The following is a 24,299-nucleotide window of genomic DNA, read 5'->3' on the forward strand; positions in this document are numbered from 1 at the left end:
TCTAGCTTCTGCCTAATTGAGAGTTCATTAATGTTGTCTATGAGATGGTAAGGACATTCAATCTTCATATAAAGTGCACATCTTATTTCAAGACTTATTTTTAATCAGCACAGTCCCAATTATGCTTCATTCTCCCTCAAATGTTCCTGAGGTTGAGTCCCAACCCCTTCCAGCAGATCTATCATCTTTATTTCCCACTGTTTTAATTCAGTTGTCATATTATCTCTGCATTGTTGGAGCTTTCCTCTAATTTCTTTATTTTACTTTCAGTATCAAGGTATTCTTGATTATCTCCATGTCAGATTTTAGTTCTTCAGTTGCTTTTTAAAATTTCTTTCTTCCATTTTACATTTCTTTCTTATTTTATACATTTGCCTTTCATTGTATTTTTTTTATTTTTCATATTATCCTATTCTTTCCACTGATCATGCTTCTCCCGTCTCACTGAGGCTGTCTTCTTTGAGTCTGATTGAGTATATTACTAAGAATATGTCAACTATAAGAAGAATTACTATGCATGGCAAGACCCTACCTATGTTTTTGTTTTGTTCACTCATTGATAAATGAGAAAATTGTATCCAATATTTGTGCTTCCCACAGAGTACTAAGATTGTTTTTGATTCCATTTTCTTTCAGCATAAATATTAGATGAATACTCCTTATATTCCAAATAAGAGCATAAAAGATGTGCATAGTTTCTGAATAAACTCATGATTATCTAGCCAGCATGTAACTACTGTAGACCTCGTAGGTTAAGAAGTAATTTTCCTCAGTTCTTTTCACATTTGACCTGATACTTTGAACAAAGGAAGTACATAACAATGATAATACTAAATATTCACATGGGCAATTCCTGAATTAGTTGTGTCAAATTTGCTTTAAAATTTTGGCATTTCTTTCCTGATTCTGCAAACAACTGCTAATTCCCCATTTAACCAGTTGTATAATATACCTAGAGCATATAAGTTGTCAGTATGGTAAACATACAAGTTATTGTCCAAAAAAGGAAAATCTGAGAGATAACCGTGCCAGGGTACCAGCATGTACTAGAATTATCCTAGGCAACTGGGAAGTAAAGTCACCCAAGCTCTAGTGTGTTCAGATGGATATAGAAGATGAGGTACTAATCCAAAAATAAAGTAGCTGGAGTTCTGCTAGTGTTTTGCTTTTTGGAATGGAAGCCACCATGTAATAGAAGGATGGGTATTAAGCTTTGGGAGTAGCACAAACCTTTCATTTTTGGATCGAAGAACAGATTCTTCCAGAAAAATTTCAATTCTGTTATTCTGGGAATTTTGCTCTTGTAATTGGGTAAGAGAGGAAACCAACAACTCATCATCTCAGTTCAGTTCTCTTGGCCTTGTAGTTTATAGGTATTTTCCTGAAATGCTTGTGATATATTGATGAGTCTCATTGTCTAATTTGTCATGAATTTTCTTTTGTGTGTGTGTCTCTGTAATTATTTTACTGAGTTCTGGGGGAAAGTAAATTAAGATATGCTAGCAAGATTTCACATGACTTTATATTTCATTCAATCAATTAATATGTGCCCTTAATCATGTGTTAATATCTACTCCGCATTCCTTCTTTAGGTATTACATTTAATACATATGTGTTCGATTTTTTCCATCATCTTTGCATAGATTAGCAACTCCTACAGAATATGGAACAACAAATGGATTTAATATTTATATTGAATATCTATAAATGTGTCATATGTTTTAACTTGCTTGAAATATATCCAACACTACGCCAATGAGTAAGTGTCAAATATTTTACTGCTAGTAAAAAGTATGTATCATAAATTGAAAAATTTCTAATTATCATATTTAGTTCTGTTAATAAACATCTTAAAGCTTAATCTAGTGATTTAAATATATTTTCTGACTTACCTTGGTATACGCTTAACTTCTTAATATCTGTTAATACTGAACATGAGCCAATGGGGCACTGCTCCTTATGTACAAATAAACTGGACGACTGGAGGTATTTAGTGAAAGATAAAATCTACTTAAGCAAAACAGGCTTCAAAATGTAAAATCGTGTCCTCATGCTAGTAATCTAGCTCTGTTTAATATGCTTAGTTTTATACTATATGCAGCTATGCCTATTTTTGTTGATACGAAGCAATAAAAGTTGCAGAGTAGCCACAATAGTAGTACAAATTTAATCCATGCAATTTTGTCTCTAAATTTCTTGTGGCTTTCTTATTCTATTGCTTCCTGTCTCCTCTTCTGTGCAGTTGTCAGTTCCATCCAGGAGAGTGGTGTCCCTCCAACCGTGACCTTGTAGCACTTCCATGTCCCTGAAAACTGCATGTAGCTTTACAGAAACAGTTTGAATTTCTCAAAATTTCACAGGCACAGAAAGCCTCTGGCCAAATTTTGAAACCAGTTAGAGAAGAGAGTCCCATGTGCCTTTCTCTCTTCATCCCTATTACCTCCAGAAATTTGACCAAAAATAAAGCAGTTGGGATATTCTTAGAGGATCTACGCTGTTTGATAAGTAATCGAAACAGATGGTATTTTTAGCATACTAAACTAATGTACATTATCTAGTCTTTCACATCTGGTTCCTTTAACAGTTCCTTTAACACAAGAAGTAAATTCTAGCATTTGTTGATTTTGTTGCTTTTATTATAATTTATTACTGCCCAGACGATCATGTGTCTTCTTGTTTTCAATTCTTCTTTATTATAGCTTCTATGATAATTTATCAACTAAATCTCATGTTTAATCCTTGGCCATAAGCTAGCTCATTAACAAGTGTTTTTCAGGTAATATGGGTAATTATTTAAAATATACCTTACCACTGAGGTAAATAAATCCCTTCAATTTGTCATTTAAACCATTAAAACATCATTATTGAGAACTGGAACATGGGATGAGAGTTTTTTAAGTATCTCACCAATATACTACATTACCTGGTTTCATTCGGGGTCATAAGAGAATAATTGTATTTGTAGCTTGCATTTTTTTCTTTTCTTTTTTTTTCCAACTGGGAGCAAACACTATATAGCAAAAGTTGTCAGCTAAGTTCATAAACATTTACAATAATAATCACTATTAAAATCTAATATGCATATTATAAATTATAACTTTATTCCTAGGTTGGAAATTATTTCTGAATGTCCACATGCCACTGATATATATATATATATATATATATATATATCCTTTGTTGCACACATATATATCTTTTCTTGCATATATATAGAGAGAGAGGGGGGAGAAAGAGAGATATGTATATATAATTAAAATAAAAATATATATTTATAAATATATTTATTTACATATATGTGGATATACATATATATCACTCAGAGTTCAATGAGAAGAAAAGAGAAAAAAGTGAAAAGAGAAAAACTGTAACAATTTTGTTTGGTATTTTGCTGCTAGAGTATAAAATGTTGATAGGTCAATTAAACATATGAGCTGAAATATATATATATTCAAATATATGTGTAATATTCCTGTGTATATATGTATATAAATATATGTACATTTATATATTTTTTTCTTGTTCAGATAATCCTATGTCATAAAATTAGTTATACTATAAAAGTTATATAAAAATACTTCATTAGAGAAATGCTATCTTTTCCAGGCTTAATTTGTTCCTCTATCTATTTTATATACTAATTTGATATTTCACATGTTAACAAGAACTGCCACTTTATTTCATTTTAATAAATAACAATACTTGGTTTTGTCCTATTGTTTCCTGTAAGTAAAAAATGCAGTATTTTGTGACATCTACATTGCAATGCTCTGACTTCAATGAAAAAGAAAGAAGAAAAAAATAAACTTTGTTTGGTATTTTGCTGCTAGAACATATTGATGGCTCAATTAAAAATACGAGTTCAAATGAAATGTACTTGCTCATTGCAAATTTATATGCAGTTCATTAAAAAAAAACAGCTATTCTGCAGTATCTTTCAAGGGGACGTTGTAGAAACAGTATAGTTGACTAGGAAGCAGGAAACTCGGTTTCTTGGCCAACCCTACCAGTAACAAATTGTGCCATGGTGGCAATTACCTCACCTCTGGAGGCCTTGGTGTTCTCATTTGGAACATGACAAAGTAAAATTGCACAATCTTTAATGTCACTTCTAGGAGAAAACCCAGTGCTATGTGCTTATTTGGGAAGGATGCTAGAATTTTAAGTATCTTCACACTGTTGTATGAACCACTAAAATTGAAACACCACTAACAACATATCCAAATGTAATTATTTTATATGGTAGTAGGGTGAACTATGAAAACAGATTGCCATTCTAGAAATATGTGGAAGTCCTACCCAGTTAAAAAGTGGCAAGGGGATGACAGATAATGGGAAACATAAAGACATTGAACTGTAGTATCTGGAGAACCCTTCTAATTCTTCATTTTCCACTAAATGTGGTCATTTTCTTCTTGTTGATGCCCTCATTCAAGACCTACAAATGATTTTCCCCTCTTCTAAATCCAGACATGTTTTTCCACATACTTCGATAATTTGCTTCACAGCAAGGGCAGTCATACGATGTTTTTGCATTTGTGTTTAACAATGCGGTGATGTACTGCTTAGACTTTGTGGTCTGGGCTAAATGTCATCCACAGTGTGTCCCATGATAGATGTCAGATATAATGTGTTCCTCTATGGCTCTCTAACCCCTTTTTCATAGGGAATAAGATAACCCTCTTATTTTTATGAATCAGAAAACAATAATTCTTCTAGCAAAGGTGTGTGAGCCCTGGAAGTGAGCACTTTATCAATCTAAATTAGACCAGAAGCATTTTGTTCAGTGAAGTGTAGGCTACAGTTCATTGATTCAGTAACATTAAGTAATTATCATGTTAGAATAACAGCATTTCCTGAACTTCTTAAACTTATTGGTCAATCCACGAATCAATCAATATCTCTCCAGAGAAGTGGAATAAAAATTAATGTTCCTATGGATGCATTAACAGAATATGTATTTACTACCTTAAATTTGAATGAACTGAAAAGATTCTTGAGGAATATTCTAGAATTCAGTATTTTTGTATTATCTGGATGGGGGGAAACTTGCTTAACAAGCCCCATACATTAGTTGAGGAAAATATATATCTGGTTGATATTATACATCCTGTCCTTAATAACTTCAGTCTCGCCTCAGGTTTTGAGTTTTTACTTATGTGTTACACGCTTTTAAACATTATAAATGTATTAGAATGACATACTTAGGAAAAATGAAGAAGAGAGCTAGATGAGAATGAAGAAAGGAATTCAAAAAGGGCTTCTGCTTTGCAGGTAAATATTCAAAAAGAAATGGAGAACAGGCTAGAAATTTATGGTGTGCTGATAGAATTATTTCTGAAAAGCATTTTTTTTCCAAAATGCAATATCTGTCTTTCTTCATGTTCTATCTGTCTAGATAGCTGATCTATAATGAGCTGAAGAAGAGATTTTGATCTTTCCTAAGAGTGTTTTGTCAATGATCAGAAAGAACTGGTTTCATTTTTTTCCAAGCTGAACTAGAATGTCATAAATCAAGAAAGGTGAAGTTTTTCAGCAAAAGGGGTAGTAAATGCACTGAACCTTTACAAGTTGGTATAGTATTGTATTTTTCCTTTTTTTTTTTTTTTTTGGTGTGTGTGTAAAATGTATTGATAAAAGAATCTGTGCACCTCTGACACTTTTGGAGGCAAATGGAAATATCATGGGGAGAGAACAAAGATGAGGTTAGCAGGATCGTTCCTAACCAAAGAATTTATAAAACATTAAACAAGTTGGACCCGTTTTAAAACTGTGCAAGACAAGACACTCACATGCATTTGTATGAAAAAAAAAAGAGAGAGAGAGAGAACCTTCATAGTGTTAACTGATTTTATTTTATCATTAAGCTCTTTTCCGTGATTTTTAGCTTCGAAGTTGTTGCATTTTAATGTTGAAATTTGTCTTCACCTGCTTAAGTCTATATTTAAATATATGTATGTGCATTATATGTGTACATTGTCTTAGTCTCCTATGTGCATATGTTTGTCAAGCAAAATTCATAGAATACCTCAGTTCTTCAATAAAAACTTTGAATGAAGATAGACACTGCTTCTCAGAAACAAAATGCATTTCTATATTTCTAACTCAATTTTACTTCCTTTGGTGTAGTCTTTAATAGCAAATATATAGTTTACTACAGAATTCCAAACTGCCAGTTAATAATTAAATATTGTTAGGGAACGGTAACTTTTTTTTTTTTTTTTTCCCCTTAGCAACAAGAATACTGGCAGCCAGGCACTAAGTAAGAAGTTCAGTTTAGGGGAAGAGATATTTATACAGACCTCAAAATACAAAATGCTATTGAGGATCAACAACCACCTGTTTATATTTCACATCTTTCTTGGTCTCATTTAGAAGCTACATTTTGGGTTATCACTTACCACTGCTGAGTACAATCTTTAGTGTTTAGCAATTCAGTTCTCTTTTTGGTCTGTTTTCATCTCTAGTTTTCTTCATTTTTTTTTTTTTCACTCCAAATTATCATCTTCATTTTTGTTGCCAGCTAAAAAATATGCTCTTTCTATTGGGCGATTCCCTTAATAAATATATTAGGTAGCATTAGCTGCTATAACAAAAAGACCACATACTGTGTGATGGTTATAATATATTCAAGATATTTTTTTCTGCTTGTTCACTTATTAACAAGATATGAGTGTTCTTGATCTGAGGCCTGGTCCTCCTCCTTCAGAAACAGAGTAGCAAGGGCTTTGTCATCTTCTTTAAGGAAAAAAACGAACAGACACAAAAACCTCTTGGATTTCATGGCCCATCTGCCACATAGTCAGCCAGAGTGGGAGGGGAATATGGCAAAGTGTTCGGGATGTCTTAATGGGTCAAGCCTACAAAATAAACAATCTCCTCTGCTCACAATCTTTTGTCATGTAACAATATGGTCACACTTAATTAAAAGTAAGATAGGCAATGCAATCCAGCTGTAAAGACAGACAGGAAGGTGAAGAAAGCATTTTCATGAATAACTTAGCTGTCCCTGTACAATAACTTGATGCTAAGTGAACCTTTAGTACACTTAACCCTGCCACAAAAGTACTTGTATTTTTAAATCTCTATTTTCAGATAAGAGAAATGGTCACTTAAACAGTCTTTTACTGGTCAAATATGCATATGTATTAATCACTTACTGAGTATTTACTTTGTTGACTTATCACTTTTCTATGCAATGTTAAAGCTTGCAGGCACATTTTTATCTGAGATTGGATCAATCATGTACAACATCATTCAGAGAGAGACTGGAGATTGCTGCTTACTGGTTTAATGTCCTTGATTTTTCTGTGCTTAAAGTTTCATAAAGAGATTGTCTGGGTGACTCAGTGGGTTAAGCTTCTGCCTTGGGCTCAGGTCATGATCCCAGGACCTGCACTGGGCTTCCTACTAAGCAGGGAGTCTGCTTCTCTCTCTCTCTCTCTCTTTCTCTTTCCCTCTGCCCCTCTCCACTGCTAGGTCTCTCTCTCTTTCTCAAATAAATAAAAATGTCCAAAAAAGAAAAAAAAAAAAAGGTTTCATGAAGGTTAGGGTCCATTTCAATATTAATCATTCCTGATACCTAGTTAAGATCAATGCATTTTTAAATGGTTAAGTATTAAAGTAATATGTATAAATGTGTGTTTAATGAATGAAAAAGACTGAAAGTTGAAGAGATGATATAATTTATTTTAAATAATAATTACATTAAGTCCAATAGATGAGATATTTTCTTTTTAAAGAGAAGATACTGTTCCTAGGAAGAAAAATATGAATTTCATTTTTGAGGCATATACTTCTAGTTTTGAAAATTTTCTTAAATTTGAGGAACTTGTCTTTGATAACCCTTGATACATAGCTTTAGCACCTTCATGGAATTCTTTGCCTGCATTTTTCAACCTCCCACCACATTTCCTCTACATCCTTTCACTTTCTCTGAAGAATACGAATTTTAGCTCTAGCTAAAAATTTACCAAAGAATCTAAGAACAGACACGATAGACATTGTCTATCAACAAATAAATGCACAGTCTCTTAGTTTAGATGGACAAAGCAAAAAATATTATTTGAGTTCATATGCATATGGATGTTTTAAATTTAGTATGAATAGCTTAAAGACATTTTATATGGCATAATTCATAGTGGAATTTCTTGTCATGAGAAAGAAGCAATTAATAAAAGAAAGGCAATTATTTTCAGCAGTTTAAAGAGGAAGATTTAATGAAATATTTATATGTAGTAGTACAGTCACCAAATGCAAAACAGCCTAAACAAAGATACATTTTAATATAAACATATTGAAAAGTTTTCATTTTTAAAAACAATTTCATGGTATATTTTATTTAATGCCCATTCTTTATTACTTTCAGTTGCAAAAATAGTATCCTCATGAACATTTTTATCAGTCTTATGCACCCAGGCAGATTACTACTTTTTTATGCTGAGAAAAGCTCTGGAATTAGAAAAATTAAAGTTTTCTTTAAGGCTTCATTTTTAGTCTTTATTTTCCCAAAGGATTATGAAGTCTTCCATCCTAACAGATCATCTTATTCAAGTCAGACATAACATCGTGTGCTATAGTTATTCTAGATAACATTGGTAACTGTTCTTAGCATTCAGAACACCATAAAAATACTGGGAAAGCAGCTAAGTTGAATAGTTTATAGTTAATAGCCAGCAAGTCCACCAAGCTCAGGGTGATAAATCTTCATAATATTCAAAAATGATTGAAGAAGTTTTCATTCAGCTTTTCTGTGTATGTGTAGCTAAATTATTACTAGTCAGTTGGATCTAGAAAATACACATATATAGACACACATAACACATGACTCTGCATATATATGTATACACACACACACACATACATACAACCATACACATACATACACCCATAATGATGAAAATATGTTCTTCCCTATAGCAATTTCCTCATGTAATTTTTTTTTAAAGATTTTATTTATTTATTTGTCATAGAGAGAGAAGCGAGAGCGAGCACAGGCAGACAGAGTGGCAGGCAGAGGCAGAGGGACAAGCAGGCTCCCTGCCAAGCAAGGAGCCCGATGTGGGACTCGATCCCAGGATGCTGAAGGCAGCTGCTTAACCAACTGAGCCACCCAGGCGTCCCCCTCATGTAATTTTAATAAACCTCCATCAAAAATAGGTGCAAGCAAAGTCAAATGTAGAGATAAATAGAATGTTTAATAGGCATGTACTTAAAAAGGTACCTATGTAGAGGGCTAAAGAACTGAAGTATCAAATAACAAGTTAAGACCTAAACCTTTAAATGCTCATTTGCCACAATTATTTTGTAAACTTTACAATTATTTCAAATCTTAAAAAGGAGAGAATTGGCATTTCTGCAAAACAATTAAAGTTATCCTACAATGGGGCGCCTGGGTGGCTCAGTGGGTTAAGCCGCTGCCTTCGGCTCAGGTCATGATCTCAAGGTCCTGGGATCGAGCCCCGCATCGGGCTCTCTGCTCAGCAGGGAGCCTGCTTCCTCCTCTCTCTCTGCCTGCCTCTCTGCCTGCTTGTGATCTCTCTGTCAAATAAATAAAATCTTTAAAAAAAAAATAAAGTTATCCTACATTAAAAGCTTTTCGCTCTATAATAGCATAATGGCATTACTACTGATAGCATTGGTTCTATTACTGCAGGAATTAATAATGTGCTGGTACCTGGCCCAGGTCTTACATACAGAGCTGAAGAGATTTGCATAGCATTTAACAAGTTTTGATGACTATGCTGTAGCTATGTAAGCCTTAAAAAATTCATTCAGAATGCCTTAAGATAATCGTTTCCTTCAGAATTGTATAAACTGAGTTTTTGGTCTATGCAGACTTCTGTTCTTTAGCTCTTATGTATTTTTAATTCTTTCAAATTATACCCTATAAAATAGATTTGATGCTACACTAGGTGAATTTGTGTATTACAAGATTACTAGAGGTTGATCTTCCATTATTTCAGTTACATACAATCTAATACAATAAACTTACTCACTGACATGCCAGACGAATTACACTCTCACTTATGAGAAAACCATGCTCGGTTTGGTTGCTATTCAAATAAATTCATTCATGCCTACATGTTATTAGGTACTAAATTACCTTTAAAATAATTCAGTACTTTAAAAAGTATAAGGTTTTTATTAAAGGATTTTTAGTACAGGCAACCATTTCTAACATGAATTCGGTGATCTAGAAAATTACCTTAATGCACATATCAATATACAAGCCAGTTGCTTATATTTCAGCAATTTTTAAAAAAATCTATGAATTCATTTTTTGTCTGTAATGAAAATATATAAGCAATTTTCATAGTAAAACCATAATTTTGCCTTTACCACTGTTATTCCAGGAAAATAAAGTTTTAATTAATAAGTTTTTATTTAATTAACTAAAATTAATAACAAGTATAAAATGGGAAAGCATCATTCATTCTAGGTTTAGTGTAGTCTTTCCATATTGAGAACATTAAATGTATTGATAGAAAAAATGCATCTTTAACTTGTTTATGATAAAAGAGACCTGGTGGCACTTAAGATTTGAAAAAAAAAGACATTCGTCTTAAGAAGAATATGAAAGAGAGAGAATAATGTTTTATTAAACATTACTACATGGATCTCTCAAATCATCATTTTCATTTTTAATATCATCTTAAAACTCCATGCCTGTTATAATGTTTGGCATACATTGGACCCTGAAAAAATTGTTTCAGGATGGATAGTTGAATAGAAAAGTATTTAATATGAGATCTAGTTTGAAATTTCCACCTTGCCATTCCCTATCTATTTACTTTAAAATTTATGACTTACTGTTATTCATGCTGTTGATGACAATAATATACATCTTGAATTATTTCTGCTCTTTACTTAGAAGGACATTTTGTGGATCAGGAAAATGTAATTATTTCAACATAAGTGGTAAAGCATTTTTAACAATTTTTTTATTTCTTATATCTTTCATAAATAAACGCCCAAGGGTAATTGTTTTTACTTCCCAATTATGTTGATTATATCTATGTACTCAAAGATTCCCATGTTGAAAGAGAAATATGAATCCCATACAACTTTTGTTATATGTAAAGTATTTGAAAAATGGGATATATCTTTTGTATGCCTGAAAGTTCTGCTAAATAATATGACTTGATTTGATATGGTCTTTGAATCACAATTTAATTCATTCCTGTTTATTTGTTCGTCTAGTATAAATCAGGTTATACATTATTTATTCATGTTTCCTTTTAAACCATCTCAAATTCATTGCTTATTATATTTCCAAGGTGTACATAAATATGCATATATTTCTTTCTCTAACTTTCATCTACTTATGCAAATTTTTCATTTTGTATTTCTGCATTATCATTTTCATAAATAAATTCCTTATGACATTCTTCTCATGACATTCTAATGTATCTACTTGCATGGAGCTTATTTGCTATATTTTAAACTCATGTTTTCATGGTTGGTTCTTCTCCTCTAACCTTTTCCCATATTTCTTAGCTATTTTTTTACTGTCTTACCCTCCTATTCCAATATTTCTGATTTAAAATAAAATTTCATTATGAAGAGTTTCCCCACAATTTACATCATTCAATAAAAATGTATAAAATCAGTGCTCAGTAAAAAACTTACCTTAAATTGACAAACTTATAGCCAAACTAATTTGTAGAATACCTTTTCAAGTGTCCCAATTTAGAACAGAAATAGGAGTTAGGACCACAAAAAATGATGAACAATCTTTAGGAAGCAAACTTTAAAATCAAAGTGGATGAACTCACTATTGGTTCATCCCATCTCATATGCATTTGGCAAAGTGTGCATAGGTATGGATTCTATCCCCTTCAACACCTCAGCTAGGGAATAGCAGGAAAATTCTTATTGATCTTTCTTTCTTTCCTTCTTTCTTTCTTTCTTTCTTTCTTTCTTTCTTTCTTTCTGTCTTTATTTATTTATTTTTTAGATTTTATTAACATTTAGTGTATTATTTGCTTCAGGGATACAGGTCTGTGAATCATCAGTCTTACACAATTCACAGCACTCACCATAGCACATACCCTCTTCAATGTCCATAACCCAGCCACCCTAACCTTGCCCCTCACCCCCCAGCAACCCTCAGTCTGTTTCCCGAAATTAAAAGTCTCTTATGGTTTGTCTCCCTCCCCAGTCCCATTTTGTTTCATTTTTTTTCTCTCCCTTCCCCACACAACCTTTTGCCCTGCCTCTCAAATTCCTCATATCAGAGAGATCAGGAAAGTGATCTAGGATATCCATTTGGATGGGATCTAATTTAGCTAGCATAACTCTAGCAAGAGAAAAACTTTTGGAATGTTTGGGGGGAAGAAGAAGATGAAAATAGAATTGTTAATGTGTTTTTACTATTTGGTGGTTAAAAATGCACTCACTGAAAATCATCATTTACAAAGGGTGCCATTTCTATTTCCTGTTGAAGGAATATTTCAGCATCAATATGTATATATACACAGTTCTACATAAAAATAATTGTTTTATTATTACTATAATTCATATTTTATATATATATGTATATATATACATATATATATATATGATGCACTCACCTCCTATTGTTTTTTCTTACTTGTCGCTCTACTTGCTTAGCCTCAGGTTCCCTTTCTCCCAAAGTTGCTTTGCAGTTCACTTTTTTTTTTTTTTTTAAGGAATTGACAGAGAGTGAGAGAAGGAGAGAGAGCACAAGTGGGGGAAGCAGCAGAGAGGGGGAAGCAGGCTCCCTGCTGAGTAGGGAGCCCGATGCGGGACTCAATCCCAGGATCCTGAGATCATGACCTGAGCCGAAGGCAGAGGCTTAACCCACTGAGCCACCCAGGTGCCCCTGCAGTTCACTTTTACTTGTGCATTTAACTATCTGGATGGGGAACCATCTGAGCAGAAACATTTGCATGCCATTCTAAGGACACTCTCTTCATACACATTATTTGCATTGTGTAATACACAAATAAACCCCTCTTGCCAAATTCACATGATAGTTCATACTTTCCTTCAGCACAAGAGGACTTATGACTTGATTATATTTAATCACTGTTAAATCTAAGATGGAATTTTGCTTAAGCCATTGTCCACTTATAAGATTATGAGTAGAATACTTAAGGAGATTCTAGGTATTTCATGACCATAGGTATATATGGGTCATATTTTTTTTAAGATTTTTATTTATTTATTTGAGAGACAGCTAGAGAGAGCATGAGAGGAAAGAAGGTCAGAGGGAGAAGTAGATTCCCCATGGAGCTGGGAGCCCGATGCAGGACTCGATCCATGTTCTCCGGGATCATGACCTGAGCCGAAGGCAACCACTCAACCAGCTGAGCCACCCAAGCACCCTGTATGGGTCATATTTTTGATCAAAAGAGAATGTGAGTTCTTTTATATAACTTGATTTTTTTTGCAGTCAATGTTTCCTTTTAAACATAAAATTTATTTTAGATGACTTCATATTTGTAAAACAACTCTCAGAAATAATCATACCATGACTAAATTCTCCCTTTCTCAACCTGGGCATCTTTTTTTATTATTCTCTATATGCCACTACACATCTGTAGATATTGTATTCTTACCATATGTGTAAAGAAAAGTGGACATATGTACATTTGTGAAGATTATTAGTCAATGAGAAACTGCATTTCTTTCCTTATGTTTTCTATTAGATTTCCTTAAGTATTTATTTTAAGAACAGAAGTAAATAGTACAACAGGTAGGTTAATAATGATTATACTGGTAAAGATGTGAGAGATTGATAAATATCTAGTGAGCCAGTAGCATTTTTATCAATGTACCATAAAGAAAAAAAGAAGTATTTCTTGGGCTTCCACAGCACTTAAAAATGAATAACATTTCCAAAATAAAGATCAAGACTATTTAAGAGAAATCTGCAATGTGAGGTGAGATGTACTCTTATTTACCTTTATAATATGTTATATTTTTATTTTAATTTAAGTTTTGCTAATATTGCCATAGGGGGAAAAAAAGTGTGGACATCAGGCCAACACATTTATTTAAAAAAAAAAAAAAAAGACTGTGCTGACCAACAAATAACAGTAACTACTTACCTAAAAATAAGCACCTGTTTTGAGATGCCTTTCCTGAAGTGGGAAAATACTGGTACTAGTTATTCTTACTCTTCTCAATCTGCCTTGTGGATCAAAGTGAGCATTTATGAAATAATTTTCCATAGAACAGACAGAAGTCATCCAAGTCAGAATGAAGATTATACAGCATAATTGCTACTAAGTTGTATAAAGAAGTAAATAATAAAACAACAAAAATCTGCCTCAAATTCTGTATTCTCTCTTCAATCACTTTTGTTTAATCTCATTGTCAAATTTCTTCAAAAGTGTTCATTACACTTAATATCTTCATTTGATCACCTCTCATTTTTAAAATATTGCATTCTGCTTTCTCCTTTCATTTTTTTTTTTCAATTAATCTTTTCATGGCAAAGCCCCTAAGACATATTGGTGGTCACTCCCCATGAACATGATTCTGATCTTCTATAAACTTGGTTTTCCTGCAATATTTGGGAGTATGAAAAACTTTCATTCTTAATTTCTCCCCTGCCTTTAGATGTACCATTCTCTCTTCAATAATCAACTACTTTAGTCTGTCCAATAGCTGCTGTTTTGTTCACATTACCCTACATCTGTTTGCTTGGGTGGTCACTTTCTACATTGACTCTGGGCTTAACTCTGTGACTAGTTTTGGCCAATGGGCTTGAAACAAACTTGAAACAAAAAGAGACTTGGAAACTGCTTGTTCATTGGGCTGTTCTCTTGGGAGCTAGGAGCCATGATATCAAGCCCAGTCACCACCTGTCATCCCAGATGACAGCCAGCCTATCCCCAGAAGCAGAGCCCCCAAAAGCAGATGACTGGTAATTGACCATAGATGTCTGAGGGAGCACAGCCAAGATTATAAGAACTGCCCAGTGAAGCCCAACACAAACTGGCACTTCACAGAACTGTGTATTACAAAAATGGTAGTTGATGTGTGGCACTGTTTTGGGGTGGTTTGCTAAAATGAAAAAAATTAACAGATACACTACTTTTCCTTTTGCCTAGATCTTAATTAGTGACACCACCATCTATTCTATCATCTATCTGGAAAACCAAAGTCATTCTCAATTGTCTTCTTTTCATTTGTCTTTCATCAGTTGGTCTTTAATTCTTGCTGTCATTCTTTTCTATCTTGCTGTTATTTTTAAACCTCAAATTATTTTAATACTGAAATAATTGACTATTTTAAACATATATTTTTGATTACTTAATATATGCTAGGATTATTAGGGCAATAACTAGAATTAGAATGATTTTGTTAATTTTGGAATATAGATTTTACTGCCTCTCTCCACCCTTAGTTTCTATATTCCATTATTTCTTTCATAACACACAATATTTTGATTGTCTTATATGATGTAAGTATGAACCTATAATTGATTCTTTTATTTTATGTTATTTCATTAATTATGAGCCTTCTGAAAGATTTTTAAAGTCTTCTTTCTCAAAAATAATATAAATAATGAAAAGATAGTCTATTTGGTGAGGCTTTTTTCATTACAAAAACCAGAAACTGTGTCTGTGGTTGTTTCACTAAGATGTAAAATCTCCATCATCTTGATTCCTTATTTAAGCAAGGAGTGTTTGCACAGCTTGCAAAGAATACTTTTGTAGGCAATTAAATCTCTATAGTGTCTCTGTCTCATGGCTATGTTTGCCAGCTTTCTGGAGCAGAATTTCTATTCTCATTAACAAAGCTAAGTAATACCCACAAAATCCTTGAAGGAATTTTAAAATTACATTTCTGACAATTAGAGTACAAGGGGGAAAACTATTAAACGTTTGGCATTGGATAGTTATATGAGCGAGTGTCTTTTCTTATGACACCTATAAGTGCTATGCACAGGAAGCATTTTAAAATACTGCCAATACTTCTTAGCTACTTACACCTTGCTACTTCACTCAGAAGACATGCCCTTTCTAAAGTAATCATGGAAACAAATGAAAACAAGTCTTCTGTCAAGCACCTACTCAACATTGCTTTGTGAGTGGATAGAGTATATCATAGGACATTGTCAATGTTAACCTTATTGAAACAACTCCTATCAAGTATTATAGTATGTAGTATGCTTCTACACTTTATTTCTTTTCACTTGCGTTTATGAGTAAGTCACTATGTGACTTACTCATAGTAGGTGTTCAATAAATAATATTAGAATAAGAAAAAATTAATGAATAGTAAATATTTCTCTATTCAGATTTCTTTCTTAACTTTTTACCTCTGTGTCAGCAGGAATATATCCTGTTATATTATAATAAATGGGGAAAATACATAGTTTAGGAGTCTCAGTAACATGTGCCACCTTTTAAAAACTTTCCCTTTAAATTAATGTTTTGGTTAGGGTAGAAAACTTACATAAAGGCAAGAGAGAATTCTAAAATACAGAATTTGAATATAGGTAATAAAAATCTAAATCTTACAAGACTGGTGGACACTTCATTGGGTCAGTGTGGGTGGCCTGATGGAGACACAGATAAGGGACAACTACGGGAATTTAATCAGACTGGGTTCTTGAAAGTATATATTTAAAATTCAGCTAAACAAGAATGATATGCAACAAAGAGTGCTAAGATTAATCCTTTAATTGTTTTTTTTCTTGGTAATTTTTATCAAAACTGAGCCTGCTATTGCTACTTTTTAAACATGACATCAACAAAATTAAATTAAGTTTAGTAATTTGCAAGTTGACAATTAGGTAGCTTTCCGTTCATATAAGAAAAATATTATTAGAAATAAACAACTGCCCTACTTTTTATATTCAGATTCTTTTTTTATTTTCTGGTTTGTATCTTAAAACAATTAGCATATTCAAGGATTAGATCTATGTGTTTGGACAAATGCTGTTGTATTATGTTATAAACAGAAGTGTTTATAGGGATTTGGTTAAATGAAGTATCTAATGCACAAAAATAAGCCATTAAAATGGCTTAATACTCAATTCAAACCACTGATGACCACTATTTATGGATAAGAGTGTACCTTATTTTCTCACCAACACTTCTGCTTTCTATTTGGCATCCATCCAAATTTCTGCTGTGTTAACATTTGCTCCTGGGAGGAGATGAAGGAAAAAAGGTCCATAAGGTTTCCATTGGCCCAGATAGCAGAAACATCTGCTGGATTCATGAGCAGCTTGCTGGCCCAAGTCAGCAGGGAGAGTTGATGCTTATCATCCCTGCCATATGAGTCGATATTTCCTGTGCCCTGGGGCTGCACAAGTTTAATCAAGAAAAAATAAGGGAACATATTACATGTCAAAATTCCCTCATTAAATAAACATTATATATTTTTAAAGTAACTATCATGGCATTATAAATTATGAGTTTAGTACTAATGAAATTCAAATTGTAACAAATAGCAGATTTTATTGAATTTTATCATTCATTATTCAATTTTGAGTAATGATGGATTCTTTGCATTTAGAACTTTGCTTACAGAGATTTGACCCTTCAATGTGAAGAGCTGGTTGTTCTTGGTGAGAAAAAGTTTGTCAAAAAATTATGTACTGCATTTTTTTTCATAGTCATCTTTGTAGGTACCTTTAATTTAGCTGGTCAGTTATATAAATGGTGAGATTTGGGATTATAGTCCTGAACATAAACTTAATGAATCATTACTAAATATAATTATAGATTTTTAACCGCACACATTTGCTATTTCAGAAATACTTGTATTCAGAAGTGTAAACTTATTGCCACGTTGTCACCAATACCCGATACACTTGCAATTTTGTTTTGTTTTGTTTTGTTTTTACAAATGCACTCTGAGTCTGTGGCTTATCCTATTCAATGGCCTAAATTTGAAAAATCTGTACCTTGCAAGGATGTGTTAAAATTTTTGCAAAACACAGCAGTCAATGGATATCTACATTTAAGCAATGCGAGGTATCAGCTGTTACTAATAATATGCATCATGTAATATATATTTTATTTATATATTAAATACAGAGAAAAATACACATCTTATATTTATCTTTATATCTATATTTATCTATCTATCTAACACAGCATATATCTTTGGTTTCAGATCTGTCAAAGCATATAAAACTAGGAATTTGAAATGAGAATCAGTTGTTGCACAAATTTATATGTATAATTCATGAACTATGGCAGTCTGTTTAGTTTCAATCTGATCTGGAAAGGAAACAGGACAAATAGGAACAGTTTTGAGCATGAATAATGTGACTACTCTCTTCTTTTTTTTTAATTTTTTAATTTTTTTTTTAAAGATTTTATTTATTTATTTGACAGAGAGAAATCACAAATAGGCAGAGAGGCAGGCAGAGAGAGAGGAGGAAGCAGGCTCCCTGCTGAGCAGAAAGCCCGATGTGGGGCTCAAACCCAGGACCTGGGATCATGACCTGAGCCGAAGGCAGCGGCTTAACCCACTGAGCCACCCAGGTGCCCCCATGACTACTCTCTTCTTATTGGACGAACATTTACCTCAGCAGATAGACTATGCAGAAATGATACTTTTTGTTAATCTGGTATTCTGGTTGTAGTGCCCACTTTACTAGAGCAGTAGCACAATTCTTGATTTCATGGATATGATAATATCCATGAGACACAACAGGCTATATCCAACAACGAATGTATCCAAAGGTCCCAGACAAGTGACACAACAAGGATGTCAAGAACTAGCAAAGCTTTGTGACTTCCTGAAATGCTTCTGAGTGTGCAGTTACTCCTTATCCAAAACTAGACTGAGTTGATTTAGGTACCACACCTCAGAGAAGCTTTTCTGGAGTCTATTCAGTTTTCTTTCTTCCTTTCTTTCTTTCTTTCTTTCTTTCTTTCTTTCTTTCTTTCTTTCTTTCTTTCTTTCTTTCTTTTTTTTAAGATTTTATTTATTTGTTTGAGAGACCATGAGAGAGAACACAAACCAGGAGGAGCAGCAGAGGGAGAGGGAGAAGCAGGCTCCCCACTGATCAGGGAGCCCAATGCTGGGCTTGATCCCAGAACCCCACCAGGATCATGACCTGAACAGAAGCTGGACGCTTAACTCACTGAGCCACTCAGGCACCCCTGGAGTCTATTCAATTTTGATGCCTTAGTTGGCATGCAGCCTTCACAAGATTATGTCACCAGTTCCCATTTCTGGTACAAGGTCATTTAGTCAATCCTCATTTATTATTCAATAAATATTCCCAACTATGAAATGTAGGTGCATAGTCTAGTACACAGCCACCTCCCCAGTTCTCATTTACTTTGGATCCAATATATATCTGTGAACTCCTCGAACTGCAAGGATGTTTCAACCAAGAGCCAACTTTTTAGGCTTTCCCTGAAACTAAAGGAAAGACCAAGAACCAGCTGTTAACCATTTCCTTCCAATATTGTAGTGAGGAATCACTGGTGTTGCTATCAATATACTTTTTTTCAGCTATCATTTTGCAACCATCTTTCCAGAACATGCATTCTTAAAATATAAGGAATCAGTTGAACTATTTTCAATTCCATCTCAACTTGTTTTATTGAAGTTTAATTTTAATAATTTCCATTTGAAACATTTCAATTCATTATAATTTTCTATTAACAGATTATAAATATAGTAACCCCAAAAAGAGATATGAGAAGATGGCATTAATTCTTTTTCTGCCTTATCAGAAGTAGAATTCTTTGAGCTGAATTATCTGTACAAATCTATACAAAGTATCAAGTTTCATTTTAATATTTTCCCACACAGTTTCCACTTGCTCTCATAGGGCAGTGTTCCCCTAGATCTAATGTGGCACTACAAAGGACTTGAACATCAAAGCACGTAAACATGGACAAGATGGGTGAAATCAACATTAATGAAATCTTTGTGCATTCAAAAATGATCAAACAGTAAAAAACACATCCTATTAACCACTGTCTAATTACTTTTTTTTTTTTTTTCAAAAGAGAGCTTGTTCCTTAGGGAATAGTCCAAGTTGATTTATATGTTACCACATATTGATCAACACTTCATTATTCAGGTGGTATCATTTTGAATACATGTTTCATGTGTTCAAAAATATATGCCCACTATGTCCACAGCAATATCATATGCCTCTTAGAGAATGAAAAGTAACATGTGTTTCTGCCTCTGCGATCAAGAATTTTCTACATATCTCAGGTTCACATACTAATAGTTTTCTTGGGCATAAAAATGCTGTTATTAGAACAGAAAATACTCTTTTATATTATATTAATCAAAGGAAAAATTGTTTTTAAAGTTTATAAAAGACACTCATATACAGGAGAAAAATTCAAATATTTTATTGCCTCACGTTGCAGTCCTTTGGGAACTCATTATTTATTTGAAAGCATGGTGTTGTTACCCATTCAGGGAAATATATGTTTGAGAAACTACACTGTTTTAAAAATAATGTGTACATCCATAGATAGTTTACCAGCAATACTTTCCTGTCTCCCAGATACTACTACAGATTTTAAAACAAGCAATAAAACAGATATTCTCCATTGTTAATCACAAGGCACTTCCCAAAGCAATGACATTTCAGAGTAGACGTAAGGAATAAATTGTCTCTCAGAGACTCGGGGGGATATGGGACTATGGGTAACAATTCTGTTTTGGTACAAACTCAAGTCAGTGAAAGTCGTTTACCAGATTATTTACAGTGTAAAATTTTAAAAAAATAAGATTAGTTACCTTTACAGATTATCCAGTGATTTAATGAATTCTTTGATATTTTCTCAATAAGTTTCTTGATTATAAATACTATTTTTACAGTAATTCATTTCTAAGATTAAAAATGCTTGATTTAAGAATAATGATTAATTACCAGAAAACAGTGTCTTCTAGGGGTGTTTATTGAGTCATTTCCCTCAGTGTCTTACCACTGCATGTTAGAATAAGTGTAAGCTCCTTACTAAGACATAAAAAGCCCTGCATGACCTGACCTTGACATTCTTTCTTACCTTGTGTTGGACCATTAGTCTGCTGTTTTTCATGCACCAGACTCAGTGTTTTTTGTTTTGTTCTGTCTTGTTCTCAGTTCTTCACTAGTCAACCTCTTTCCTGCCTCTTGCTTAGGATCTGTTATATCAGGTAACTTACTTTCCAAATATTGACCACCCCTCTCCAACATTTTGTCCTCTGGCAATTTTTAAATGGCTGGACTTTCTCCCCATTTGGGTTTCTGCTGAAATTTCACCACCTTCTTAGCCAGACTTTCCTGTATAAATTTCTGTTTTCTTGTTTTATTGCTTATCTCTAGGCTGTAAGTTCTAAAGACAAAACTTTACAACATTTCTAACCTGTTCATAGTTTTATCTCTAGCTCCTAATATTTTAAGCACATTCTTGGCACAAAGAATGTACTTGTTGAATAAATTAATGTCATGAAGTATATTTTATAGGCAAAATCCATTATGAAGGTGAAGATAATTTTCAGAAACCCTTAACATTATATATGTTTATGTGTATAGTTCATATGCCTAATGTGAACTGATTGCACATTATTGGGCGACATGTTTGATATCGTATTTTTTTCTTTTTTTAAAGATTTTATTTATTTATTTATTTGACAGAGAGAGAGAGAGATCACAAGTAGGCAGAGAAGCAGGCAGAGGGGGAGGGGGAAGCAAGCCCCCTGCTGAGCAGAGAGCCTGATACAGGGCTCAATCCCAGGACCCTGGGATCATGACCTGAGCTGAAGGCAGAGGCTTAACCCATTGAGCCACCCAGATGACCCATATTTTTTCTTTGATATATCTTGTATCTATGATATCTCAAAATTTCTTATTACGTCCCTTAATCCAAAGAGTTATAATTCAAATAGAATCTCTGTTGCTCTTTTACATGAACATCTCTATTCAATGTTCCAATGCAATTATTTAAATTTTCTGCAGAGAATAAGATATGAACAGAACATTAATCTACAGGCAACTTGGCTAATAGTCAATACGATTTTATGCTTGCTGAGTATGCAAGTATGTTGCACAATCCAAAAGAAAAATGTCATCAAAATATGTCTCCTACAGGGGCGCCTGGGTGGCTCAGTTGGTTAAGCGGCTGCTTTCAGCTCAGGTCATGATTCCAGAGTCCTGGGATCGAGCCCCACATCAGGTTCCCTGCTCATCAGAGAGCTTGCTTCTCTCTTTCCCTCTGCCTGCCGCTCTGCTTACTTGTGCTCTCTATCTCTCTGTCAATTAAAAAAATTAAAAAAAATATGTTTCTTACAACTAAGCGAAATCACTAAATCACAGCAATATATTAGGCAACAATTAATTTGATTGTATATATTTTTTTCATTTGGAATCAGGGAATACCAGCGTAAAAACCAGACTGAAGTCCTAATTGTCTTCGCAGCTTATACCTTTCCTTACTATGTTTACCTTATTTTGCTAGCTGTATTTTGTATTTTTTAGGCAATTGTATATTTAAAGTTGGGATTTAATAATGCTTGCTCTATTTTCTTACATTTTTTTCATTTAATTTGCTCCTGGCAATGTTATTAGACTTTTAAATTTTCCTTGAGGTTATTAAATATTCTAAAATGTATTAAAATTCAACTTTATTTGTTACTTTCTTTAAGTATATGGACATTCTAAGACCTACAGGGTGACATGGAAAATATAGGTATCATTTCCCCCTTCTTCCATGTCATCCTTGTGCAGGGCCATGCTAATCTTCTCTGTATCATTCCAGTTTTAGTATATGTGCTGCTGGAGTGAGCACTTTTCCCCCACTTTTGTCTCAGGTTGAAGTTTTCTCTAGGATCTTCAATTTTAAACAGTTATGTCCCACCCATTGTGGGTTGTTTTTTTTTTTTTTGCTTTCAGAAGATTGATTATTGTACAGTCAGCACTATATTCCTCACCCTGTCTTCAGAAGAGTCCTACCATCTGTGTGTTCCTTTCCAGAATATTTCCTCCAGGTTGACATCTCAATTTAGAATTTAGTTACGTGATTGAGCTTCACTGTGAACCAGACTGTGATTGTGGTCATACATTTCTTTTCTCTGGAAGGCTGCCTCTCAAATGTTCATCAGTTACCGAGTAAAGCTAGTCAGTTCTATCTAGGTCTTGCCCATTCACCCTGAAAGCAGTATTCTAGAAAGATAAAATGAATTTAGACACACATGATAATTACATGTTAGCCTTTTTTGAGGTTATAAAAGTAATTTTAAAATTCTCTTATTTTTTCATAATGCTTTGTGAGACATGTAGTTTCCTTTTCATTTTAAAATTATTTCCTTTGCTTTTTATTTTTCCACATTGCAATACTTAAAGATCTATATGAATAGGAAAAGAAACAACTTTATGAATATGAATGTGAACAATTCATCAAGTTAATTTTTTTCTTGAAAAACTATATGTGCTCATTCAGTAAATTATTATTAGAATTTCTGAGAAGATTCAAAACATTTAAGGGAATAAATTAAATATAGATAATTTAATGAAAACAAATATATTTTAATGTTTTTATTTCAAAAATCTATTTCAGCTGCAAAGCTTGATATATTTACATTTAGTCTGAGTCCGTGACCCTTTAATAGCTTTTTGTTTATTATGCATTTTCACAGAATAGTAGGCAGAAAAACAAACAAAGAATGAAAACAACTGATTTTGTACAAATATATATTTTTAAAATATTGAGCATTCTTTTAAAAATCAGATAATGTTTTAAAACATACTGAAGCAATACAACCACTAGGTAAGAACATAAAGCTGTCCTAGAACAGCATTTCCTAGGATTTTATAAATATTCTCTGAAACTTAGAATTTTATAAATTAAAGAAAATATGATATGGCTGAGTAATATAAAATTAATGGATGAAATTGGAGAAATCTACTTTAGGTAGAAAGAAAAACTGCTGGGAATATATATAATAGAGAAGGCTGAGGTATACAATCTCACAAAAACATTTTTGAAATGTAGGGGAAGGGGCTGATGTTACATTTCACCTACATTACAAATTTCTTCAGGGCCAGCCCTGATCCTGAAATCAAGAATTGACTCTAATTATAAATCTTATTTAGACACAGCAAATGGTAACTACTTTTGGTATGATGTTGCATAGTTAACTGGGTCACCTACTCACAGTCACTGTGTAGGTTAATTGGAAACTACCCAATGGTAATCCCATTGGTTTCCTGGTCTGCTATGAGTGTCCAGGAAAACCTATTACACATTCTGGAAAAGGGAAAGAGAGGTGAAATTTCTGCAGGAGAATTATGATTCTTTGGGTCAGGAGCTGTGGGAGCCACTGTAAATCTGAAAGAGGCT

The 24,299-nt window shown here is 33.2% G+C and overlaps 1 protein-coding gene and 1 non-coding gene across 5 annotated transcripts in view; one reads left to right on the plus strand and one right to left on the minus strand.

Annotated features, from left to right (window-relative positions):
• Positions 1 to 24,299, plus strand: part of CADM2 (cell adhesion molecule 2) — a 1,105,278-nt gene that overhangs the window by 814,928 nt on the left and 266,051 nt on the right. The window lies entirely within an intron of this gene.
• Positions 22,642 to 22,748, minus strand: LOC125089688 (U6 spliceosomal RNA). Its single transcript, XR_007124017.1, has one exon. It is a non-coding gene; the product is annotated as a U6 spliceosomal RNA (small nuclear RNA).

The sequence above is a fragment of the Lutra lutra genome, chromosome 1 (genome assembly GCF_902655055.1).
Source record: "Lutra lutra chromosome 1, mLutLut1.2, whole genome shotgun sequence".
Taxonomy (NCBI): domain Eukaryota; kingdom Metazoa; phylum Chordata; class Mammalia; order Carnivora; family Mustelidae; genus Lutra; species Lutra lutra.